Here is a 10,960-nt window from a genome sequence, read left to right as displayed (position 1 = left end):
GAACCACACTGAACAAAGTCCTGCTGACTTCAGACAGGACTCAAGTTTCTGCGCCTGGTCACTAGGCTAATGTAGTTTAAACCGTTGATAAACTATAGCTCACTGGGCAAGTTTTCATTAGATAAGCTGGCATCATTCTTCTCTCTTACTGATCACTGTGGATGCTTGGAAGGATGGATGAGACGCAGATCCCGCCCACGAGCAGATATAAGTTGGCGATATGGACATATGACAGAAATAACTGATCTGCAGCTAGCAGCCCAGGGTGGGGCTGGAGTGGGTGAGATGGGGTGGAGGGTGGGGGGAGATTTAGGAAAAAGAGTCTAGGGGTTTTTAGGTAGATATTATTGAGATTATTGAATACTGCCAAGGAGGGAGAACGTTGTTAAGCAAGGCTTATTGAACGGGGCATGGTAATCCTAGCACTCAGGAGGAAGAGGCAGATGGATCTCTGAGTTCAAGGACAGCCTGGTCTACAGAGCGGGTTCTAGGACAGCCAGGGCTACAGAGAAACCCTGTCTTGAAAAACCAAGAAATTAAAATTAAAATATAAAATAAAATAAATAAATAAAAGAAAGGCATACTAAATAGGACTTTTTATTCTGTTGTTTTGATACAGGGTCTCACTCTATAGCCTACAATGACCTAGAATTGACTAGGTAATCAAGAGCTGGGGTTATAGGTATATGCCATACTGTGCCTGTCTTGACCAGGACACTGGGGACTGAGACGGGATTTCTACTGATCAAAACAAGGAGGTTTTGTGTCTCTGGGGGTATTACCACTATCCAAGGAAGAAAATTCAAATCTGCCTTCTCTGCTTCAAAACTGTTCTATTACTTTTGTTTGTTTGTTTATTATTTTTTGAGGCAGGGTCTTGCTATGCAATTTCCTGCCCTAAGATTATAAGCATGTCCATCATGCCAGGCTCAAAACTCCTAACTCCCTTGCCCCCTTTTCTAAGACAAGAGTCTCACATTGCTCAGGTGCTGGCTTTGAACTCCTGATCCTCCTGCCTTAGCCTTCTGAGTTCTGAGGTTACATATGTGTACCCCTATGCCTGGTTTATAACTTCTGACTATGATTTAAAAGATTTCCTAGTCTTTGGCCCCTGCTTTCACAAGGCTAGAAAAGCAAGTTTCAAGTCCTAGGATGACAGCAATCATGTTTGTTAGGATTTGGCAAGTGTCACTCTACCAAAGATTTCCATAGTGTGATCTCAGTTAATCTTCTCAGCAAACCCAAGCAGTCTATTAGGCCATTAGACCAATAAGCAAACACATTTAGGTTGTTTGCCTGCTCTCACTGGGCAAGCAAGCAGTTGAGCAGCAGGTTACCATGGGGTCTTGTTCCAACATCCAGGCTCTACGTACAGGCAAAGGTTTCTAGAGATGGGTTTTATAGAATTCCAATTCCTTGAAAACGTATTAGTAGCTCCCCAATGTGGTGGGGTGGTGGGAGGAATGTTTGGTAATTAAAAAATTTGAGGCCAGACGGTAGTGGTACAAGCCTTTAATTCCAGCACTCAGGAAGCAAAGGCAGGTGGATCTCTGTGAGTTTGAGGCCAGCCTGGTCTACAGAGTGAGTTCTAGGACAGCTAAAGCTACACAGAGACACCATGTCTCAAAACAAAACAAAACTGAATTTAAGAACAGAAAAATGATGTGTTCCACCCTGGGCTTCAGGAAGATGGCTCTGGTGGTAATGTGTACGGTGGGGTGGAACTCAGGCCCACAGGTAAGTCCCCTTTCTCAGACTGTAATCTCTCTGTGAAAGTGAGTACCTTTGCCAATAAAAGTAGTTTTGTTCTCAGCTCTTTTTTTTTTTTTCTGTATCTGTGAGACTAACAACTTCAAAATATTGGAAAGAGCAGGGTGTGGTGGCACACACCTATGATCCCAGCACTCAGGAGGCAAAGGCAGGCAGATCTCTGTGAATTGGCAGTCTACACAGTGAGTCCCAATCTTAAAAAAGAGTATTGGGGGAAAAATGAGGCATTAATTATATTCCACAAATTTAGTATCTAAGGCTCTTTTTTTTTTCCAGGATAAGAGTAAGAAAAATAAAAGCTAAAAAGACAGTGTTACTGCGGATTCTGGATTTTTGAGTCAGTGTCTGGGAGATGCTTGCCCGGCCGCCTCAACAGCCAGTGATCTGTCCACCGGTTCCTCTCCATCACCGAGGTGACAATCACTTTAATTAGCCTTTCCTCCCACTTGTCACATTTCTTCCAGACTCTCCGTGCTCTACATCTTCCTCACAGGCCCTCCACACGTGCATCTTCATGTCACTCTGCCACTTAACCCCGTAATGGTAAAAGCTGCCCAGTGGGGCGGGATGGTGGGGGAAGACTCCAACTCATGGAAGAAAAACCTTCGGCTGCAAAGGGCCTTTTGAAGTGCTGTCTCTTTGATCTGGGTTGCCTCCAGTCCTGCTTATTCTCTGCTTCCTGCATGTCCTGCTCACTGTCCCCAGACGACACTCTTATCACTCCATCCTCACTGCTTCAAACAGCCTTAGCCTTCTCTTCCCGTGTCTTTTCATAACAGTGGCCTTCAAAGCAGAAATGTCTTCATATTGTAAAAAAAAAAAAAATTGAGGTAGGATTAAAAAAAGAGAGAATGGGAGTAGAGAGGACACAGAAGGTAATTTTAGGGGCTGTAATGCAACATTAGAGAGCGTAAGGATTTTTCTCTTCCTCGCCCTCCCATTCCTCGTGTCCAAGCCCTCAGCTAGCTCTGGCCCCTGGTTCATCTCCACTTCTTTCAGCTCCGTTATTTTCCTACCTGACATTACAGATATTATACTTCATTGATTTTTGATATGGGGACAAAATGTTTTGTCCTTAAAACAAATGAACACAAACCAAGACCTTGAGAATGCAAGGTGAGGACTCTACTACCTCTGAGCTATTCCACCAGCTGAAGTGCTTTCTACAATTAAAAAATAAATACATAGAGTAATAATACATTCCTTCTATTCCAAATTAACAAGCACTTATCCTTATCAATTTCCTACTTTATTTTAAAGTGAAGTTTTAAATATATATATGTACATATATACATAGTTATATATGTGTGTGGCACCCTACTTTCAAAGAGCAAAAAGAAGCATTGCAGATAAAATTAATGTCTCATGCTGGGACCCCTCTTTTCCCAGCATGTCCTCTCTCCACATAGCCATCTGCTAAAGCAATCCTTCACTTCTGGGAGCATTTACAAACATTTATTTATATCTAGGAACTGTTATTATTATTATTATTAGCATCATCATCATCAGGAATTATGATTCTGTTTATGGAACTGTGTGAATCAATTGATGGCTTTTCAAAAAGCTAAACAAAGAATTAATGTATTTTCTTAGTTTCCTTCCCATCGCTGTGATAAAAGAGCCCAAGAGAAGCAGCTTGAAGGAGAAGAGTTGACGTTGGCTTACAGTTCCAGAGGACACAGTCCATGGTGGGTAAGATACGGTAACAGGAGTGTCAGGCAGACCAGTCACATGTCATTAGCAGAGGATGCAGAGGGAGACTTTGGAGTGGGGTCAGGTTATAAAACCTCAAAAACTCTCACAACTCCCCCTCAAATGACGTCCTCTGCAAGGCTCCACCTTTCAAAGGTTCCATAGCCTTCCCAAAGAGCTGGGGACTGTCCTGGTTGGTTTTATTTGTTTGTTTGTCAACTCGATACAAGTTCCAGTTATCTGATAGGAGAGAACCACAACAGAGGAAATGTATCCCTAAGACTAGCCTGTAGACAAGCCTGTGAGCTGTTTTCTTACTTGGTATGGGAGGCCCCGCCCGTTGTGGGTGGTGCCATCCGTGGTCAGGTGGTCCTGGGCTCTGTAAGAAAGCAGGCTGAGCAAGCCATGAGGAGCAAAGCAGTAAGCAGCACACTTCCATGGCCTCTGCATCAGCTCCTGCCTCTAGGTTCCTGCCCAGACTTCCTTGGATGGGAGTATAACCAGAAAAACGAGATTAAACCTTTCCTCCCAAAAGTGCTTGTGGCCATGATGTTTTATCACAGCAATAGAAACCCTAACTAAGACAGGAGTCAAGTGTTGAAACACATGGAGGAGAGCCTATAGGGGACATTCACATTCAAACCCAAACGAATATGATTTGGTAATTCTCTTCCTAGGCATATATCAAAATGAAAGAAAACCGAGCATTTAAACAGGCATTACACGCTGATGTCCGATGCAGCATTGGCCGCGGTTATCAAAAAGTGGAAACAGCCCACACACCTGCCAGCTGAGGAGTGAAGAAGAAACAGAGCGTGGAATGTGCGTAGACCACAGCCTTCTTCAGCCACAGAAAAGAATTAGGTTCTGACAGATGAGTGCCGGAGGCATTGTGCTCACAGAAGCAGGAGAATCTAAGTGTGGATCCTTAGCACCAGGTAAAAAGCTGACGAAGTACTGTGCATCTGTATCCCCAGAGCTGGGGAGGCAGAGACAGAAGGATCTCTGGGGCTCACCGCCGGCCAGCAAGTCTAGCTGAACCAGTGAACTCTAGGTTCAGTGAGAGACTATCATCATCATCATCATCATCATCAATAATAATAAAATAATAATAATAATGTAACAGTGTCCATCGCTACCTGTCCCCTGATGTGTACACAAACTTATGCACACCAATATGTACTCACATACATGTGTACACACACACACACACACACACACACACACACACAGAAAAACCCCAAGCAGAGATCAGTTGTGGACCTTTTTATCTATTAAGTGCCGAATGAAACTCTAATGTTCCACAATGCATTAAAATCCACCTATAAGTAGTTTTCATCCTTCCAAGCTTAGCAAGAGCAGTAGTTTCATGTTTTTTGTTTTTCTGTTTTGATGGTTGTTTGGTTGCTTTCTTTGTGCCTCAATGCCTCTGGAAGAATCACACATGTATCCTATCAGGAGACACGTGGATAAAGTATGAGAACTGTCAGTCACTCAAATACCTTCACGATCTCACGTAAAAGAGAGCACATATTTACATAGCCTCACACTAAGTAAATCTCAAATATATTTTTGATTGAATAAGAAATGTCACAATTCTTGTTTTTCCAATTATTAGTTGAAGTGACTTTTAAAACTCATTAAAAAAATTTCTAAAAAACTGTGTGTGTTTGTGTGCACACTATGAGCACATTGATGCCACAGCATGCCTTTGGAGGTCAGAGGACAACTTGAGAGAGTCAGGCCTTTCCTACCATAGGGGTCCTGGGGGAATTCTTGATGTTCTGTGATAAGAAGCTTCACAGATAATTAATGCAGTGGAATAAATACTCCCTCCCTTTCTGTATTCTTTTTTTTTTTCCAGACAGAGTCTAATATATCCAAGGCTGGACTTGAACTTTCTGTGTAGCCAATGATGACTTTGAACCCCAGGTCCTTCTGCCTTCCCTGCTTGTGAACTGAGATTATCAGCACCCACTCTCATGCCTTGCTAGCCAGAACATTTTTAACCTATTTCAGCTCCAAAACTTCTTTAGAATTTAGACTCTAAGACATACGGGGCCAAGAAATTTCATGAATATTTGAAGTTTCGTGTCATAGAGACAGGTATTTTTAAGGTAGTAAATGGGCATACTTGCATAAAGAATTTCATAGTTCGATAGCAAAGCTTTGTGTTTTTTCTTAGATAAAATTGGATTAGTGGGACATTGAGTGCTAAATACTAGGCATGTGTTGTGTGGTCACAGCAGGGAGTTATAGGAGCTCATCATCTGTGCTAGAAACACTGAGGGCTGGGGCTGGGGATGTAGCTTGGTTGGTAGTACTTGCCTGGCTTGAACATGGCTTTGGGTGCAATCACTAGTAGTTCAAGTTCAGAAAACTAGGTGTGGTGCCACAGCCCATAATCCCAGCACGTGAGGTAGACGCCTCAGCAGGGTTAGATATTCAAAGTCAGTCTTGGCTACATAGTGAGTTCAAGGGAAGCCTGGAATACATACGACCCAAGAGTGAGAGAACAAATAGACACACACACACACACACACACACACACACACACACAGAGAGAGACAGAGAGACAGAGACAGAGAGACAGAGAGAGAGAGAGGGGGGGAGAGGGAGAGAGGGAGAGAGAGAGAGAGGAGAGCCAGCAGAACCATGTTTAATTCATTAATTAGATTAGAGTTTGTAAAGGGCCTGTCACACAGAGGCATGACTGAAATTAAGACCCTAGCACTTACATCAAAGTTGAGTGTGGTGATGCTCATCTGTAATCTGAGTGCTGGGATGCCGAGACAGGTGGATGGATCCCTGAAGCTGGCCAGCCAGTCTAGTCAATTGGTTTGGTCAATGAGACCCTGTCTCAGAGTATAAGGTGAAGAGTAATACAGGAGACACCTGATGCTGACTTCTGGCCTCCACATGCACGCACACATGTGTGCACATGTGCCTGCAATACGACTTTGTGTCTTAGATGGAGGAGATACCTTAGTAAGTGCTTGGCATACTATTTTTTGACACTATTCCTGGGGAGATGTGGACAGATACCCACTGACTACAGATAGGGAACTGATGGCAGGCTAAAGATGGTTACCACAGAAGTCCAACTTGGTGAACCCGAGTCTTATTGGGGTTACTTACATAAATATGGGTGGAGAGTCACTTACAGGAGCATAAATGACTCAGAGACAGCTGCATCCTCAAAGTTCATCCCTGCATGGGCGACAGTTCACAAAAGCTGGAGAATGAGTATACTACTCAACTTTCAGGCAGCTCAACAGGTTGGAGAGTGTCCCTTCCAGATAGTTCAGCTGGTCTGAGCCTCTTCCAGGCAGCTTAGTTGGTCTCTGCTTCTTTTAGGCAGCTCAGCTTACCTGAGGGTCTCAGCAGCCTTTATTGCTTATATATTCCTGGGAAGGAAGTGGCCTAGTGAATCTGGTCAGTTTCAGGGACTTCCTGAAGCTATTTGAGTTGTTTGCTTCCTCAGCGTAAGGAGCTTCTCCGCAGGATGGAATGTTTTACAGTCCCTTGCAATGGTGGTTCTCAACCTGGGGGCCATGACCCCTTGGGTCAAATGACATTTTCATAGGGGTTGCTTAAGAACATCAGAAAACACAGACATTTACATTACAATTCATAACAGTAGAAAAATTACAGTTTTGAAGTAGTAACGAAAATAATTTTATGATGGGAGGGGTCACCACAGAAAGAGGAATTGTATTAAAGGGTCATAGCATTAGGAAGGTTGAGAACCACTGCCTTAGAAAATTCTGTTGTTTTATGACAGAAGAAAATCTCAAAGAAAACTGCTAACACAAGGACCTAAATTCAACCACCAGAACCTACATAAAATCCTGTCTCAAAACAAACAAACAAAACAAAAAACAAAAAAAAAATGAAAGTCAGGGTGGAGAGATGCTGAAGGATTAAGAGCACTTATACTCTTGCTGAGGACCTGGGTTCAATTCCCAGCACCCATGTGGCAGCTCATAAAAATTGTTGCTCCCATTCCAGGGGATCTGACATTCTCTTCTGGCCTCCTTGGGTACTACATGCACACATCGCACAAATATACAGGCAAGCGAAACACTCTTATGAATAAAATGATAATTTTTAAAAGAGTAGATAGTATCTGAAGAATGACCCCCCAAAGTTGTCCGCTAGCCTCCACCTACCTGCACACAGATATGCACATATGAACATTGAAAGGACCTCGAAGTCAGCATGAGATACCCCAAGACCAAGTTCTCAGCTCAAAGGAGATTTATTTGCTCCAGAGGGACAAAGAGCAGGGAATAAGAGACAAAGACAGACTGGAGGCAGAGGATGAGGAAGATGGGAAGAGGAACAAGGGAGAAGGGGGCAGGGAAATTTGCCACCGAGGGGCAAAGAACTGCTCTGGATAGAGACAGATGTAGCCCATAGGGAAATGACAGTTTATAAAGGTAAAGGGGGAAACCCCATGTTAGGATGAGGTGCTTAATTTTAATTGGGCATGTTAATTAAGGTGGCCAAACGGGCTTTTGATTGCTGGACTTAAATACTTTGATAGCTGGACCTTGGCAGTCAGCCTCAGGAGGAGGAAGCAGCCAAATAAAGGAAATAAACCTTGAGGGCTAGCTTTAGGAAGGTAATCTAACAGTTTTTAGCAATGCAGAGGGAATGGGGGAGACGGACAAGCCCTGCCAGAGCCATGTGTGCTGTGCTTGGGCTGGCTTAGAGTCCTTCAATTTATGTGAATGCCAACATGTAATTTCAGATGTTAATATTCAACCAACCAGTTGGTCATCTCTGCCATGTTCAGTATTAAGTGAATATGACATTTACTTAAGCATCAAGTATCCCACCAACCTGGCATAGAGTTCTCTTTACTCTTTGGCTTAATATAAGTACTTTCTGTTCTAGATGTCTGCCAAATGATCGAATCTTGAATATCAGCAGCATGCCACACATAAGCCAGGAAGGGTTTAATTCAAACTAATCTCTGTCTTCTATGTAGATATCGCTAATAACCATTTTAAAACAGCAAGCTGAGTTTCAAAGATAGTATTAAATCTATGTTCTAAATTGATGTCATGTCTTAATTTTTCATGAAGAGAGATTATGGTTATGAAAAGAGACGAAGCTTACTACAAATTCTCGGTTAATGAAAAATCCAAGCTGTAACTGCTACATGGCATAATTACAGAAATTTCTCCTGATGAAGCTACTTAAGCAAAATTATTCTTTGTGGCAATTGGAGTGTACAGAGAGTTCAATTGAGGTTCATCTAAACTGGACGTGGCTGGTGGGGGATTTTCTCAAGCCAGACTGGGGCAAATATTTTCTTTATTTTTGTAGTCCAGGTTTTAGCATAAAGCCAGTATGTAGCGAGCATGCAAGGAACATTTTTTGAATGTGGCTCTGTGCACAGAAACTGTCTTTCCCGTTCTGACTTAGGGTTATTTCAATTGCAATAGGAAGACACTGACTTCACTGTGGCTGAGGCTCAGTAGGTCCTGTTACTAGCCTGTTCAAATATTTCTGCTTTGTACTTCAAGAGACTGACTAGAACTTCGTTTTTCTCCCCAGACTTTTAAATTTCTGATTGCTCAGCATTGTCTCCTAAGGGCTGCTAGTCTAACCAGGAACTGTATACATCCATACATCTAGATTTCTCCAGTTGTGGGCTTTTTTTTTTTTTTTTTTTTTTTTCTCAGAGCTGAGGACCGAACCCAGGGCCTTGCGCTTGCTAGGCAAGTGCTCTAACACTGAGCTAAATCCCTAACCCCCCCTTTTTTTTCTTTTTTTTGTTTTGTTTTTGTTTTGAGACAGGGTTTCTCTGTATAGTTTTAGTGCCTGTCCTGGAACTCACTCTGTAGCCCAGGCTGGCCTCGAACTCACAGAGATCCACCTGCCTCTGCCTCCCGAGTGCTGGGATTAAAGGCATGCGCCACCACTGCCCGGCTTTTGATGAAATTGTCAGTACCAGGAGTGAAATCCTCCCAGTAGAGGATGACGTGTGTATGCTGGGAATCAAACTCCAGCCCTTTGGAAGAACAGTTAGTACTCTCAACTGCTGAGCCATCTCTGCAGCCCCCTACCACACTGTTTTTATTACTATGGCTCTGTAGTATAATTTGAAATCAAGTAGAGTGATACCTCCTTCAGTACTCTTCAAGGTTACTTCAGCTAACCTTTTTTTTTGGTGGTGCTTTATAAATTTGGATATTATTCCCCCATCCATGTCTATGAAGAGTGGCCCTGGAATCTTTGTAAGGAATTGAGTTTGTAGATTGCTTTTAGCATGATGCCCATTTTCACAGATATCTACAAATCAAATATGAGAATAGCAATGCCTGATTGTTTCCGAGTTCTATTTGCTTGGAATACCTTTTTTTCTGTCTTTTAAACCTGAGATGGTATCTATTGTTAAGGCTAAGATGTGTTTCTTGGAGGCAGTAAGAAAATGGCTCCTGTTTTCTAAACCAATCTGTGAGTTTGTGACTATTTATTGGGGCACTGAGACTATTGATATTCAGTTATTATTCAAAGTTGTGTCTTGATTCCTGTCATTTTGTTGATTTTGTGGCATTTTTATAGACCTCTTTTGATTAACTGTGTGGTGATATTTTATTTGTGCACCCCAATAAAGTTTATCTGGGGGTCAGAGGAAAAAAGCCAGCCATTACATTAAATATAGAGTTCAGGCAGTGGTAGCACATGCCTTATTCCTAGCATTTGGGTGGCAGAGATTCATCTGGATCTCTGTGAGTTCAAGGCCACATTGGAAACAGAGCCAGGTGTGGTGGCACATGCCTTTATTCCCAGACTAGTTAACCATAGAGGTCTGTAGGTCTGTACAGACAGACAGGAAGTGATAGAACTGGGTGGAAAGAGGAAGTGATGTAGCTGGGCGAAGAGAGGAAGTAAGATGGCAGGGCACGGAAAGGTATATAGGCATGAGTACACAGGAAGTAGCTCCCTCTTGGTCTGAGGATTTCCTAGCAGTTAGAACTTGTGGCTGGCTTGTTCTATTCCTCTGATCTCTCAGTTTTCACCCCAATATCTGGCTCTGGGTTTTTTATTAATAAGACTGTTTAGCAATTTGTGTTACATAACTGTTCCAGGATTATTTACTTATTTCTTTGAATTATTTGTCTGGAAGTTCTTCTAGGTCATTCACACTGGAGGCCATTACTGTGGAATTAGTAACTTTGCAGGGGGCAGGCATGTTGTTGTGTTTTTTTCATGTTACTTTTGTTTCTGCATTGGGACTTGCACATCTCAAGTACTTCATTAATTGTTTCTTTTGGTCTTCTTTCAGTGGAGGTATGTATAATGTACAGGGAAAGACTAAGTTGTAAGAGAGTTGAGACATTGTTTTTTCTCTGCAGGACTGGAGTTGGGGGCTGCAGTGAGTATTCAATACTATCTCCATTACCATCACCATCCATGGTTTCAACCCATCCCTTGCTAATCCTCTCCTCTCTCTGCAGCCTCCTGATGTGGTTCTCCATGC

The sequence above is a fragment of the Peromyscus eremicus genome, chromosome 8b, assembly GCF_949786415.1.
Source record: "Peromyscus eremicus chromosome 8b, PerEre_H2_v1, whole genome shotgun sequence".
NCBI classification, from domain to species: Eukaryota; Metazoa; Chordata; class Mammalia; order Rodentia; family Cricetidae; genus Peromyscus; species Peromyscus eremicus.
The sequence above is the reverse complement of the archived record's forward strand: the minus strand, read 5'-3'. Positions refer to the sequence as shown.